Consider the following 16732-nt stretch of genomic DNA (forward strand, 5'->3'; position numbering starts at 1 on the left):
CACCAATATTTCTTGGGGGTCCCCATATTGTGTATCCACGTATGGACACAGCCACACATACCGGGACACACCCAAAATACGACTGTGCTATTAAAGTCAATATTATGTACCAATAAAATTAATATTTTAATTGTATAGTAACTGTCGCCTTCCTTTTAAAGGAGGTCATAAAAGAACGAATTTGTGTAGCACCCATTTTTTACAAAGATAAATATCTCTGAGAAGAAGAACTAGATTAATCTCCATTCTCTACCATACTCAGTAGTCAGTACTAAGATTAGGAGTGAAGATCATTTTAAGGCATGCAACAAAAACTGGTAAGTAAGCTAACGAAGTGGCAGAAAACTTAAATGCTGCATCATTACGGAATTGCATTATTATGATACCGCTGTGTCGCCGTTTAGATTTGCCGTATTGGACACACGTGGCGGTATTTGTGCAACCCAGAGTAGACGAGATCCTAAATACATTGTTGTGTGCCTTAAGTGACACCCGCAATCCACAATTAAGACATGTGGTTCCTCTTGCGATCAGAATTTACGGTCCAAATAACCTATTTATTCTCACTTGAAAGGAAAATACAAACATCATTTCCTAATTAAAGCAAAGCTAAAGTAAAGAATTTCTAATTTAGTGATTTATGAGTTTCCACTTTCGTGGTTTTGTTTTCCCCTGCTGCTTTGACTCTCATTATTCGTTTGCATAAATATCAAAGCACATATAAACTATGAAGGACCCTCCGCAGAAAGAATCCAGAAATAGCCTAGACAATGAGACCTTAAACATAACACCATTTTAACTTGAACCTTGCTATCTCAACATCAAATAATTACAGTAGGATGAGCCTACATTCAATTTAGTAGCTGAGATACTAAATACACAGTTCACAGTTGTATGCCGTGAATGAGACCCAATCCATAGTAAAGATTACACGTTGTTTCAGGTCATCAAAGTCCTTTACGCAGGAAGGAAAACACATTTGCATGTTCTAAATGCAGCATGCACCAAATGATTGGGTAAGTAAGCAGCCATTTGAGTTTACCAAAATAAATAAGTAAAAAATAACAACTAATGATGATTATCCAATTCATAGCATTTATCTAGACAATTCAGTGTATAGAATCATTTCTCAAGTCATTTTTTCTTCATAATATCCAGTTGTGATGTGGAACAAGGAAGAAAGATAGAAGATGATGGCCACAAACATGACATTAAAGAGCTGACATAGTATCCTCAGATCATGCATTAGTTTTATGTAAAATCGGATATTGTATTAACTCTTAGTAGCCTAAAAAAATCTTCAGTATTAGGCAGTTTAATTGGAAATTCCGCAGAAAGCAAATAAAGCCAAAAAGGAACATACATTATGAAAAGTTGTAACATGGAAGTGGCACAGTGTACATACTAAGACCTCATTCTCCATGTCGAGAGATGGAATCAGAGTTCTGTAAGGAGGAGTTAGGTGATTCCAAAGTTTGCTAACGTAATAATTATATAATGATAGGAGCAGTGGTTCGTGTCGGAGTATCAGCCAATGCCCTTAATCTAACCTATTTCTACTGATATATAAACTGCTCTAACTCAATAGAGACAGAAGCTCATATGCTTGGTACCACGAAAAGTAAACATCATGCAACGAAAGACAAATTAGAAAAATTATCCAATAAGCATGAATTGTAGATTATACTCAAACATCATATATGAAAATCTAAGAGTAGAACAAAAGACATACCTAGACTTGAGGTACTCTCTCTGTGCACACCAGCTAGTTGGTGCTGATGATGGTTGTGGTGATGGTGATGCTGCGAGTATTGGCGATGCTGCCGCAACTGCTGTGGATATCTGTGATGTTGCTGGTGTTGTCGTGGGTGTTGGTGATGCTGCAGGGGATGGTGATGGTGTTGCTGCTGTTGTTTGTTAGGAATGACGGTCTTACAATTCTGCCTAGCCTCTGCCAACAGATTAACTTCTTTGGCCACAACAGGACCTAACCCAGTGTATATCTCTCGCCATATGTGACGCTTATCCCGTCCGATTTCTTATGACAGAAGACATATCTAGCTTCAAAAAACATACTCAACACATCATTCTTCAAGTTTGTTTCAGTAATTTTTCTCCTGGAACATTTCTCGATTTGTTGCCTTATGTTCTCAAAGCCAATTCCAGACCTTTTCTTACCCAAAGCAATGGAACTTATCGTTTCTTTCCTTCCACAGCCATTTCCATTAACAGACATTCCTTAAATACTACGACAACCTAAGGATGAGAGTTCTCCCCATTTCCCCCAATTAATCACATCAGAACTAATCATCTCTTGAGATGAAGAAATTGAATTAGACTTGGTAAAATCATCTTGCGGTGTCTCTACTACAACAATGAGGTGTTGATCACCAGTAATTACATCTCGAACTTGAAAGACCTAATCTTGCTTACTTTCTATACAAATTTTGTAACTACTTTCTGAATACATCATCTTAACTACAACATTTTCAAATTGAGACATGGATGGGGTTAAAGAATTACCCACTCTTTTGCTGATTCTTTAGAAGAAATCTTTTCATGAATGAACGAATCATCCAATTCAGTTCTACCTTTGCTCACTGGTTGTTCATTCTTCTTGACAAAATTTTGTAACTGAGAAATGTGTTCCTAAAAATCTTCTGTGTTGTTCATTTCCACCATTAATACAGAAGAAGATTCATTACTAGAAGTGATGAACATGACAACCCTCAGAAATGACCATTTCTTTCTTCTTTTCTGCTTCTTGATCAATTCCTACAGTAAATTCATCTTCCTTATCCTCATCAATTATTTCACAGCTTAGTTGTAGAGAGTTTTCTGAAGGATTAAAATCCAAGAGTTTATCGTTTTCGATTTCTGGTTTCAAATGGGTTTCTTGGATTTCTTTGGACATAATTGTGCATTTGAAGGTGAATTAGGGTTTGGGGTTAGAAAGAACTTGTTTGAATCGAATAGCAGAGAGAGAGAGAGAAGTTAGGGTTAAGAGACGAAGAAAAAATCCTATGGTAAATTTATAACAGCTTCAGAGAGGAAAGTGAAGAAAACGAGGCTGCTTTTCTTTTAGACTCGACAGTGACGGTCCGGCCCTTACGATATGACTAATCTCTGTCTCGTGTCGTACCGGTACCGGTACGAGTCCCTTGTTTCCCCATCTCATTCTTATTTTCTTCTTCTTGATCAATTCCAGACATTGCACGTCTTTGATGGACGGAGTTTTGTGAAGGAATAAAACCCAAGATTTTGTCTTTCTTGATTTCTGTTTTTAAATGGGTAAAATTTGAAGAATCCAAAATTATTGTTTGTTGGATTTGTTTGGACATAGTTGTGCATTTGAAGGTGAATTGAGGGTTTAGGTTCGAAAGAAATCGTTTGAATCGCATAATAGAGAGAGGGGTTAGGGTTTGAGAGATGAAGAAAAATTACCCAGAAAACTTTGCTGTTGGGATATCAAAACCAATCTAAAGTACAGATGCTTTGAACTTTCCATCTTCGCCATTCAGCCAAAGATCTTGTTACCATCTCAGCATCAGTTTCACCTCTCAGTCGATATCGATTTGCTTGTATGGTTAAAGCTACTCACTTACTTCTTTCTTAATTGTACCAAAACGATTTTCTATGTCGCACATTGAATGACGACTCGGATTACGAGTGTCACTGCAGAACCCATCGTGAATAACCTCCCTGAAATTCACCCATGGATAGTTTGCCGAAGCAAGCTGAGTAGATAAAAAAACATAGTTTCTGCAAATAGATTCATCTTCTTCTTTAGTACACGGAACTCACCAAACTAATAGGGGCCGGGACATGTTCAACCAAGAATTGAGAGTGAAGAGAAGAATCTGTAGAATGTGTGAATTTAGAGTTGAAATGAGGAGTATTCTAGAATTCAAAAAATGTAGCCGTTGGATCACAAGATTTTTCAACCGTTCAGATTGAGCCGTTGGCGCTTTTGGGTCATACACTGGCGTTTTTAATACCCACGCTGGCGCTTGAAGTAAATCCGCGCATTGGATGTACTAGCGCTGGCGTTTTTTCTTCACATACCAGCGTTTCTAGAAAGCTCTCCCGTGCTTACCACAGGCGCGCGCTGGGTGGTCCATCTCAATGTTCAAATCAACAAATATATTGATTTGAACATCCATTTTTCATGTTTGTTCATTCCATAGTGGGAGCAAAATGAACAAACCCAGTTTGTTCATTCCATAGGTGTAGTTGCAGGAAATCCTACACTACACCCCTCACGAGATTTCATTAATATTCAACTCATTTTAGATTAACAATCTTAACTTTTATTGATGAATCTTTGAACAATCTTACAAGAAAAGACAAAGGAATCAAGAATAACCACTACTCTAGATTTTCTCTCTCCTACTTACTTGCTTTTCAGTCAGAAAAGATCTCCCCTCTTCCTTTACAACTGAGCGGCTATTTATAGGGAATTACATAGTGGATGACAGCTAATATGTCCTTTGTTTTCGGATATGGTTTGCGACATTCTCGCGACCTTACAAATGTTAATCTCGCAAACTCTCTAATTTTCGCAGGACCGTCACATTTTGCTCATGATTTAGTTGACGTCGTTTATTATGTCATTTCTGAAATTGTTCTGCGACGCTGTTGTGTTGTGTTGCTGATAATTTCGCTAAGGCATTATTGTTGCGAGATTCTGATCCTACATCTTGCCTCTTCTCATATCTTCTCTGCGAAGTAGAGAACGATGTGAGAAATGCCGCAGCTGTCCATCTCTTCATATTATGCATTTATCACACGTATCTTTTCTTCCATCTATTTCTTGACACGTCTTCTGTAACCGCTGCTTTTCAACCGCTCATTTCTTTTCGTATTAATGGTGTTTATTTCTTCTTACTCTTCTTTCCATTTTATTTTTACTTTCTCTTCTCTTTTTATTCTCTCATCTCTGCAACTCTATTGTTCTTCCATAAATTCTGACATTACAACTTTTTCTTCTTTCTTCTTCTTTTAATCTTTTTAATTTCTTCTTCATCTCCATACTGTTCCCTCTGTAGATCTTCACTGTTCGTAACTTTCTTTCTTTTTAATTTTTACGAATTGATCTTCATGCTGGTGTTTTCCATGGATTCATCGAGGTTAGTTTTCTTTTTTCTTTCTTATGGGTTTTGCTGAAATTGATCTTGCTTACTGCTTTATTTGATGATGATGCTTATGTGATTCCCATACTGTTTTTATTTCAGCAAAAACGCCTCTAACACCAAATTTACGGTTCAGAACCCTAATATTCCCAAATCGCAGCATAAGATTGTTGTAAACAAAAGAATGTCTGCGAATCAGAAGGTAGTAAGAAACATTATTCTTTTCCAATAACAATATTGTTGCCTCTGTTTCTTATCTGGATTGTGATTCGCAGGGTGATAAGGATGCCAACAGACCTCTCAAGAAATCTCGCCACCTTAAAACCGTTGAAACCTCTGTTCCATTGCACTTACTTATCTCTTCTAAATCTCCCGCGACATCTTCGCAAGTTAAACCATTATCTCCAATTCGCGAAAAGGCTGTCTCAAATTTCATTTCTTCAACTGACCTTTCAATGATTGAACCCCCCTTATCAATCCTTTTGTGAATGAAACTTCTTCTCTTCCTATTGATAATTTTTCTCAACCTTCTATCATTGCCAGTTCTCTACCTGAGCCTCTTCCTTTTTCGAAAGAAACCGTGGAAGGAATATATATTGCTTTCAAAGTTTTTTCTGAGGTCCTGGATGATGGCAAGAAATCTTCCATTGATCTTGTCAAGTCTGGTATTTGCGAAATTCTGAGTAAGTATTTTGGCTCTGACAGAGCTGCTTCACAAACAACTTTTGAAAAAGAGTGTAATGCTCTTCGTCTTGAAAATCAAAAGCTCCAGAATGTTTTGCTGGATCGCGACAATCTTTGCAAGAAGAATGATGAACTGAGAGGTATGATTTCCTTACTTGTGTCTTCAATTTGCCTTTCTAATGATTTTATCCTTTCCATATTTGATTATCCTTGAAATCACTCTTTCGCATGTTAATCCTTAAACCAGAATCGAATAATGGAGAGATATCAATTTGAATCTGTTGTTCAAGAAGCCCGTGTTGATAAAGAGATTTTGATGGATCAATATAACCAATTAGATAACCTCTATTCATACTCTGTTGATCATATAAATAACCTTACCAATGAAAATACCCAATTAGTTCGGAGGAAAGATTTATTAAGTAATGAAATATCTCGCCTCTCTTATTGTTTAACTAAATAATTTAGGGATGGAATCTTTATCAGATGAGAATAAACTCTATCTCAAGAGAAGCGTATTTGTTTAAATAAGATAGCGATATCTTCGCAACAACTTAGCATCCTCCAGAAAGTATGTGATGACCAAGAAAAATCTCTTCGCTCTTTGAGAAATGAACTTAAAGAAGTAACAGAGTCATCTATCGCTGAAAGAGATACACTCATTCAAGGTAGAATAGCTTTAAGTGTAAAGGCGAATCAACTTAAAGAACAATATTCCAAATTAGAAGAATCCTATTCTTCTCTTGCGAAAAAATGCCTTTCTTATTTCTAAAGAGAAAAATCTTCAGTCTCGACTTAAAGATTTAGTTGGAGATAAATTTGATGATGCAATGGACCGTTGGGAGAATAGCTGTCTGACCTTGATTCAACACCTTATTTCGCAAAAGGAAGGTAGTCATAATAGTTTAACTGCCTTAACCATCTTTTCTTTGTCATATCTTTTTGAGTTCTTCATCTTACTGAAATTTGTATTCTACTTTTCGTAGAATCTGAGAAAAATCTTCATTCCTCAATTTCTGTTTTGGAGGCTAAATATGCCAAAATTCGCAAAGAAAATGCACTACTCGTCTTTGTCCTTACTGGTTCTCGCGACCGAGCAAAAAGAAAACTTGATTATCTTGCTTACTGTAGCAGACCAGAGAATTCGCTTCCTCGTCTTTGTCCTTACTGGTTCTCGCGACCGAGCAGAAAGAAAACTTGATTATCTTGCTTACTGTAGCAGACCAGAGAATTCGCTTCCAACGGGTTGGGTTACGACTCGCTTGGCCCGCTCCGACTCTCTGATACGCCACTCAAGAAACTAGACTTTCGAAATTTCGGACCAATTCGATTAAGGGTCAAGTAAATGTCAGAATTGTCAGAGTAGTTCTGGATACCAGCCACCATCGGCCAGTGCAAATGGTCTTCCGGGTAGCCACCGAGGTGGTGGGGTGCCCCAGTGGGCCTGACAACACACACCGCATCAGACGGGTGAGGAACGACCAGTGCCAATGTCAGGGTAGTTCTGGTTACCAGCCACCATCAGCCTGTGCCAATGGTCTTCCGGGTAGCCACCGAGGTGGTAGGGTGCCCCAATGGGCCTGACAACACACACCGCATCATACGGGTGATCCAGATGTAGTGGGGGTGCCAATTTTGACCTGGTAGATGGTATGAACTGCCTTGCAGTAACCATCCCTTTTCAGATGATATAAGTTACCTCGCACAATAATCACCATTGCCTAACTCACTAGCCGAGACAGATGATATGAATTACCTTAAATGGTAATAATCATCTCTTGTCTAACGGACTGTAGGGCTATCAAATAGTATGAATTATCTCGACGAAGTAACAATCATCTCATTATTAGGTAGTATGAACAACCAGTACTGCAACTACCTCTACCAAAACATTTTATAAACTTCTAGGATGTAATCATCTCCGAATAGATGGTATGAACTGCCAAGCAGCAACCAACACTTCAGATGATATGAACAATTTTGTGTTGAATTGTGCTGAACCGCATAACGACTGCCTACGTACCCTCTCCGTTGCTCGAAGGGATCAAACACGACCGTAGTTCATCATTTTTATTTAGATAGTATGAACTGCTGGTCATCACAGGAACTATCTCTAACTATTTCGCAACACTAAGGATGAGACACTGCAGCACAATAATATTAAATCTCCAAACTCCATACACATTCAATCTTGAAGTCCAATAGATTAATCCACATGTCAGAATAAAAATAAATTACTAGTGTACAGTGATCACTCTCATCATGCATATATACTTATATTCATAAAGCAATGGCAACAATATGGGAACAAGACTCGCTAGAACAATGTAAAGAAAACAGATAGTGTCATGACCACAAGCACTTAAAACTAGTAATAGAAAGCAACTGTCCATTGTGGTAGTAAACGATGAACCTAATCACTTAACGAAACGTGAGAGATTAAACATGACTCAATCCTAAAGTTTAGTTCTGAAGCTGAAGGGACTGTGAAGTTCAAATGTCTAATATATAAGGGTATCTAGCCATAGGGAAAGATGCCAACAAAATATTAAAACATAAATACAACTTCATTTCCCCATTAACGTAGGCCGCTCAAGCCAACCAACAACCAAGTCCATACTCTCACTAATTTCCACGGGATTCATTTATGCAATATGATCGACCAAGATTCTGACAACTAAACTGACAGACAAATTACAACCACTACTGCAGAATCTCATCTCTCCACGGGATTCATTTATGCAATATGATCGACCAAGATTCTGACAACTAAACTGACAGACAAATTACAACCACTACTGCAGAATCTCATCTCAAGTACGTTCGGTTGGTCTAGCAAGCGAACTATTGCAAGAATAAAATATCCACCACGATGAGTGCGACCAATTTCACTCACTTTGTCGTACAAGGTGGTCTAAACAACGTTGCTGTGAACAACACCAGAAAGGAAAGTCATGATGCGATCAAAGCAGAAGTTCCCATAGAAATGACGCAAAAACCGTATATGTAAGGCAGTACAAAACTTGGTGTTCACTAACTAACAATTGATTAAGTCACATTATTATGATTAGTCTAATTTCATATTCCTTAGCAAAAACGGCATAAATCTTATAATTTATTCGCAAGATCAGACTAAACGGAAGAACTACACCATCCACTATCACTTGGTAACACAACTAAAATCGATACTGCCAGCAACTAATTTCTAACTTAAAGTAAGAATGTTCTCTTAACATACAACTTATATATGTAAACAGTATAAGCATAGAACATTAGCGGTACAAATGATATTAATATCACATTCCACAAAAGAGTGCACCAGCAAAAGAAATTGCATTGGGTATTTATACGCAGCTCCAAACTTATAGAAAGAAATGCAGGCTGAAGCCTGATAAAGTATGATCTGTAAGTATATTATTCCACTAGTTTAAGAACATAAGCATATCAGTATGATCTGTAAGAACATTTTCTTATCGTAAGATCATTTCTTAACTAATAATTTGACCCCGTATCGACCAGACAGAATAGAAAACCCCAGGTCTAAACATTAAGAGAGATTTGTATTCCGCATCACTACATAAATATTTAAGAGTACCAAGTATGATGCTTCATAAACTTCCGAAAGGCAATATTTCACAATTTTGACTCACTAATGACCCTAATTATCGCATCCCGTTAAACAATATAGCAAATTGATCTCAATTGTAAGCAAGACTAAAATTACAAAAAGTCGTCCATCTAGACCATCTTATTGAAATGCTAAAATAGATCAAGGTACACAAGTGGTGCTTACTAATTATATGTCTTAGCTAGGTTCACCTTTTCAGTAGAAACCTTGAACCACCAACTAAAGAGAGCCATGATAGCTTTTCCAATGGAAATCCCATCCTTGACGACAACTTTCAATACCAACTCTCCTCAATTTATATTAACTTAACTAACTTAGGCTACTAGTTAACTATTAACTAAATAGAACTAGCCAATGAGATAAGCACAAAGTGAACTGTGAGAGTTTTCATTTGCTCCCTTAATTTACAAATATCATAATGTCTAGTACTGCACATGCTTTTGCACGACCTTCATGACAACATTTTCAAAACATAATGCGAGAATGGCTAATGCTAATTAGATTTTCATATAACTATTTTAACAAACACTTCATGTTCGCACTCTAAAATTCAAATCACAAATCCTACCAAGTCCAACACGTGATCAATAAGCATTTGCACACATACAAGTTAGGGGTTCCTGCGTCATTCTAATTACACGCATTCATATGATCATATAAACGGAAATCAATGTCGAGGCCATATGCAGAAACAGCACCATTGAACATTTCTATATCATTTGTGGCAATTAGAAATGCAAACTGACATAGAAATACAAGGGAGAGTATAAGAAACATCAATTCTCACTGATTAACTTGCCACAACTCTTTCACTAAACAAGTCATTGTAGCAATTCCGCACTATATTCATAAAAATGTAAAAATTAGTAAATTACCAAGAATATTATCCACATACCTTTAGTGGCCAAGGAACCCAACTAACTCCCAATTCAAGCTTGCCACCATACTAACCCCATTGTTAACCTTAAGCAAACAAAGATATTATATCATCTGATATCCCTAAGTTAAAGTCTAAACTACCATTTAGCACAAGGGGTATATGAAACAGTAAAATGAAAGAATAACAAATGAATTCTTATAGAATTTATGGGCTTAGCCAAATAACAGTCATCAAAGAACCAATTCCTAAAGAGTATCGTCCAAAATCTCGGATACAAAGACTATCCAATTTATTTGCATGTTTAAAGTTTATGAAAATCACTAGATAATGTTAAACTAAGATGTGCATGATATGAAGATGCTGGGCTTCTCACTTAGATAAATATCACAGACAAACATATAATTTGAGAAATAAAGATGCACTTCAAATTTATTCCAGCATCAATCATTTTATCTATTTATAAATAGATTTTGAGAAGAGCCCCAAATTTTATATGGAGAATCCTAGTCATACAGTTTATAAACCAATTCAAATTGATAATACTGGAATTGACAAAATTTACAGCTAAGAAAAAGCTTTAATATTATTTGAATTTGAAGTTTAATCATCTAATTTTGTCAAAAACCCTTAATCAGCATGAATCCAAAGAAAACGAACCCAAGCAACAAAAATAACTCAATGAACTTCATCTCCACGGAGTTTGCTCATATAAGATTCTCAATCTTGTTCTTACCATTTTTTTTTTTTTAAAGAGGACGCAAACTGATGAAGAAGAGAGAGGAAATAAAAGAAGAAGGGAAAGTGGAAGAAGCAAATCCCTCCAACTCCAACTCCCCTCATTCCAGCATGCATATACAAATAACATGTATGGGTTGATTTTCTAGCTTCAAATACAACAACTCTTCCAAGGATTAGCACAAAAGAAAAAGTAAATTTTAGAGAGCAATAATCGCCGGAAACACAGAAGAGAAAGGGAAAGAGATTATGAGAAAAAAGAAGAAGTACGAGTCAACTTTATTTTCCGTTCCGTTAAAAATTAGGAGAGGACTAACACGTGGCTAATATGCATGAGTTACTATTATAGCACCCAAGGGTTTCGACCAAGGCATTCCAAGTGCACTAGTAGGCTCAGTTAAACCCGAGAAAAAGGCTTGGAGTGTCACACTTACTTTAAGGATATTCAAGATAGGAATCATCAGAGAGCACTTCTTCGTCAAGTTCATTTCCAGGCTGAAGTCCTTGTAAACGATATTTTATTGTCCAAATCTCTTCCTCCTACATCAATCGAACATTTGGAAGTAGATGATGATGAAATTCCTCGTCCTGCTGACAGTGATTATGATTATGAAAGTGGTGGAGAGAATAGTCTTCTGGAAGATGAAGAAGAGATCCCTTCTAAGGAAGCAACTGCTGGTGCTAATCAAGATGAAAACGAAAAAGAAATCTCTTCTAAAGAAGTAATTACTGGCGATAATCAAGGTGACAGCGAAAAAGAAGTCCCTTTCAAAGGAATTATTTTTGGTGAAGATCAGAATCGAAATGAAGAAGAGATTGGCGATAATGAGAACATTGGCGAAGAGCGTCCATTATCTCATTCTACTGGAATTAATACTGAAGCATGAGATTCTTATCTAGTTCTATCTTCTTGAATTGTTTCACCTTTATTATTTCTTGCGAATAATATTCTTCAACCAACTTTAGAATTAATTTTCTCTTTAGTATTTTACTGGCGAGAAAGATAATGCCTCTTGTTTACTGATTCCCATACTTTCCTCTCATTATCTTTCTTGCGAGAAATGATCTGTTAAGAATACGACAAATATTTTGTTTTGTCATGTGGTCTTATTTTGCCTTCCTAATTAAAGGTATTATTATGCCACCTCTTGTCATTGCGACAAAATTGCAGGACGTCCTTGCACTTTCATGCAAAAACCCATTGATCTTGCCTTAACTTTTTCTTTTGTATTATTGCCTCTTCAGGATTGTTGCGACAATATGATAGGCCTAAATTTCTTTGCGAAAATAAAGCCCCATTACATTGTCGTCTTGTGACGAAATCGCAGGACGTCCTCGCACTTTCGTGCGAAAACCCATTGATCTCGTATTATCTTTTTCTCTAGTACTATTGCCTCTTCAGGATTGTTGCACAAATATGACAAGCCTTAATACCCTTGCGAGTAAAACGCCTCATGACATTTGCGTCTTAAGACACTTATCAGCTCCCTAATGGAGGGTGCCGCCCTTATATCCCCCCTGGTTGCCCCTTCAAGGAGGCGTACTTCTACCATACAAGGTTAGCTCCTCCCATCCAGTCTTAACAACAACCAGTTGTTTTCACAGCCTCTTATCCCTTTTACCTATATGGTTTATGGTTATGAGACTGCACCCTAAGTGGGGTTTTCTTCGGGCCGAGTGCAGTATAAGCCAAGACTTGTCAAGAATGGCAAGGTACGCTCCAGACGCCCCTGGCACTCTTGACTCAACCGTGTACCTCGGCGCCTTGATCAGATTCTGCACTCATTGGGAGAGTCCTTATTACCTTAGTCGCCCAACCTAAGTCATATGCTTAAGCTGAGAATCCAAGGTGCCTCTTCCGGATGGGCTTTATTGACCTCAAATCTCCATGACTCAGGTTCCGGTGGCGGTGTAGCCTTTCCTTGAGCCATGCAACAGGTACCCCCTTATATGACGTACTTTAGGTCTTACATTTTCCTCTTACGAAATTTTATTCCCGAACTAGGGTGTACGCCATAAAGGTTCCCCCCTTTCTTTTATGTCATTGTTCTATGATTATCTATGCGAAAGCTTCGCACATCATGATCTTGTTTTGATATGAATAATCTCGCAACTATTCTGTCAGAATCCATAACTTCTCAAAGCTTCTTACGGATAATATCTTTTTAAGTACAATCTGTTCCATGGTCTGTCAAGTCTATGACCAACATCTCTACCTTCTGGATCCATTAATTTATAAGCCCCTGTTCCAACTATCTCCTTAATGATGTTAGTTCCATCCCATTTTTTAGCTTACTTTCCATCATTTTCTCGCTGATATATTGGTGTCTCTCGCAGAACTAAATCTCCTGACTGGAATTCGCGTACTTTGACACGTTTATTATGTTCTCGGGCTAATCTTCGTTGATAGTTCTCCATATGTTGTAAAGCTCTTTCTCTTTTTTCTTCTAATTCATCAAGTTTGCTTAAGATCAAACCCGTACTAAGATTTTTCTCCCAAGATTCTCTCTTTGTTGTCGGAATGAAAACTTATGCTGGTAATACCGCTTCAACTCTGTATGTTAAACAAAAGGGTGACATTCCAGTAGCTTCTCTTCTAGTTGTATTATAAGCCCATACTGCATTATGTACTTGTTCGCACCATGCTCTATGATGTCCTTCTAATTTCTTCTTTAATATATTTGCAATTGTTTTGTTTGTTGCCTCTGCCTGCCCATTAGCTTGTGGATACAAAGGAGTAGACTTTCCACATTTTATCTTAAATGCATTAAGTAACATTTCTATGTTTTGTCCTTCAAATTGTTTCCTATTATCAGATACCAACTGCGCAGGAATTCCGAATCTGCAAATGATATTTTCGAATATGAATGTAAAGATATCTTTGTCGCGAATATGCTGTACTGCCTTCACTTCTGTCTATTTTGTGAAATAATCTGTTGGGACTATTAAGTATCTTCTTTGTCCAGATCCTGGTAAAAATGGCCCCACAATATCTAAGCCCCACTTTCCAAAAGGCCACACACTGGTTGAAGATGACAATGGTGCTCCAGGTGCATGTATTTTCTTTCCATGCCGCCGACAATCTTCGAAACGTCTTGCATTTTTTCTCTATGTGCCAAAGATCTCCCCCCCCATGATTGCCAGCGTCCCCACTATGTAACATTTTTAGCACCTTTTCTCCTTCTTCTCGTGTCAAACATCTGAGTGATGGTCCATTAAAGGATTTTCGGTATAACAACCCATCTCTTAATTCATAATTTGTAGCGCGGCTTTTTAACTTGTGTGCTTCCAATCTATTTCTTGGTGTTTCTCCTTTCGCCAAATATGCATGAACTTCTGTACTCCAATCTGCGATATTGTTCGTTTGTTCTTCTTCTCCACCGTCTATTATTATCACGTCCATTTTTTCTTCTTCTTTATTGATTGATGGTGACAAAAGTGTCTGTATTTTGATGCATCTCGCAGTTGGATCTGTCATCATGCTTGAGATGAAAGAAAAAGCATTTGCGAGTCTGTTATCCTTCCTTGAAATGTGCCTCCATTTTATTTTTGAGATTTTCGCTGACAATTCTTCAACGAGCTTCTTGTATTTTTTCAAGGATGGTTCATTTGTAGTGTACTCTCCCTTTATTTGGCGAATAACTAGGTGCGAATCACTAGTGATCCTGGCATTTTCTAGTTTCATTTCTATTGCGAACTTTAAGGCATGTATCACAACTTCATATTCCGTTTCGTTATTAGTGGATGCGAATTCCAATCTGAATGAAAAAGCCATCTTCACTCCTTCTGGCGAAATTAAAATAATTCCAACTCCATTGCCTTCTCCATTTGATGATCCATCTACCAATATCTCCCATCTATTTGGTTCTGTCAATAAGTCTTTTGGATCTCCATGTTCTTCTTCTATATCCATCATTTGTTCTACCGCTTCATCTTCTTCTAAAGGAAATTCTGCCAAGAAATCTGGAACAACTTGTGATTTTGGTGAAGACAAAATTTCATATTTAATATCAAAGTGGCCTACTTGTGCATTCCATCTCTCCACTCTTCCTGATATTTTTGAATTCTTCATCACTGATTCAATTGGTACTTTTGCTAATACCTTTATTTTGTGCACTTGAAAATATATGCGGAGCTTAAATGATGCATAAACTAATGCTAAGATTAGCTTCTCAATCTTTGAGTAATTCTTCTCGGCAGTATTAAAAGTTTTTCTAATGTAATAGATGGTTTTCTCCACTCCTGCGTCTATTCGCAATAACACGACATTTAATGCATGTGACGTCGTCGCAAGATAGATTAACAACTCTTCTCCTGATTCTGCTTTTTGTAAAATAGATGTATTCATAAGATATTCTTTGATCCCTTGAAAATATTTTTCGCATTCATCAGTCCATTTGAATTTCGCACCCTTCTTGAGTATATCTAAAAAATGCTTGCATTTGTCTGATGATCGCGAAATGAATCTCCCTAGCGAAGCTAAAAGTCCATTCAACTTCTGTACATCTTTTATTGTTGCTGGTATTGGCATGTCACGAATTGCTTGCACTTTTTATGGATCAACCTGTATTCCTTCCTTTGATACAATGTAGCCTAAAAGTTTTCCCGATTCAACACCAATGGTACACTTTTCAGGATTCAGTTTAATGTCATACTGCCGCATTTGTTCAAAAATCTCCCTCAGGTCCTGTACATGGTCTCTGACTTCTTTACTCTTTACTAACATGTCGTCCACATATACTTCTAATATTTTGTGTATCCATTTCGCGAACACCTTCTCTACCATTCTTTGGTATGTTTCTCCCGCATTTCGCAAACCAAATGGCATTTTCGTGTAACAATATAAACCTTCAGGGGCGAAAAAAGCAGTATGCTCTTGATCTTCTTCAGCGAGAGGGATTTGGTTATATCCTTTGTACCCATCTAAAGACGATACCCTATCATTTCCCGCTGCTGTTTCCACCATTTGAGGAATATCTGGTAATGGAAAGCTATCTTTAGGGCAGGCTTTGTTTAAATCAGTGAAATCTATGCAAATCCTTATTCCTTTGTTTTTCTTTGGAACAATGACCACGTTCGCTATCCACTCTGGGTATTTAGCTTCTCTTATAATTCCTGCATCAAGCATTTTCTGTAGTTCTTCTTCTATTTGGGAATGGTAGGCTGTTGCGATTTTTCTTATTCTTTGTTTAAATGGTCTCACATTCTTGTTAATCTCCAGCTTGTGACATGCAATTGATGGATCTATTCCCGGTATCTCATCCATGCTCCCTGCGAAAATGTCTTTATATTCTCGCAAAAGGTTAACAATTCTTTCTTGTTCTTACATCCATCTTGGTTCCAATTCTCAATATTAGAGGTTCTTCTATAGTCCCAACGTTTACTTCTTTTGTTGGTTCTGCGGCAGTGTAACTGGACTTGGGTTCTCCCATTGGTGTTGGTTCTTTTATTGTTTTCACAGGTCCTTCTCCTTCTTCCGAAATTTCGCTGGGTATTCCCCTGCCTTCTTTTGCCCTTATCGTGTAACTCTAAATTCTTTTCTTTCTTTGCCTCCTTTGCCAACTTTCTGCGAAATTGTTTTTTTTTGCTCGTCCTTCATAATGCTTTACTTCAATTTGATGACATAATTTCGCATTGTCAACATCTCCTCTGATTTCACCTATTCCATTTGGT

The sequence above is a fragment of the Papaver somniferum genome, chromosome 9 (genome assembly GCF_003573695.1).
Source record: "Papaver somniferum cultivar HN1 chromosome 9, ASM357369v1, whole genome shotgun sequence".
In the NCBI taxonomy this organism is placed as follows: domain Eukaryota; kingdom Viridiplantae; phylum Streptophyta; class Magnoliopsida; order Ranunculales; family Papaveraceae; genus Papaver; species Papaver somniferum.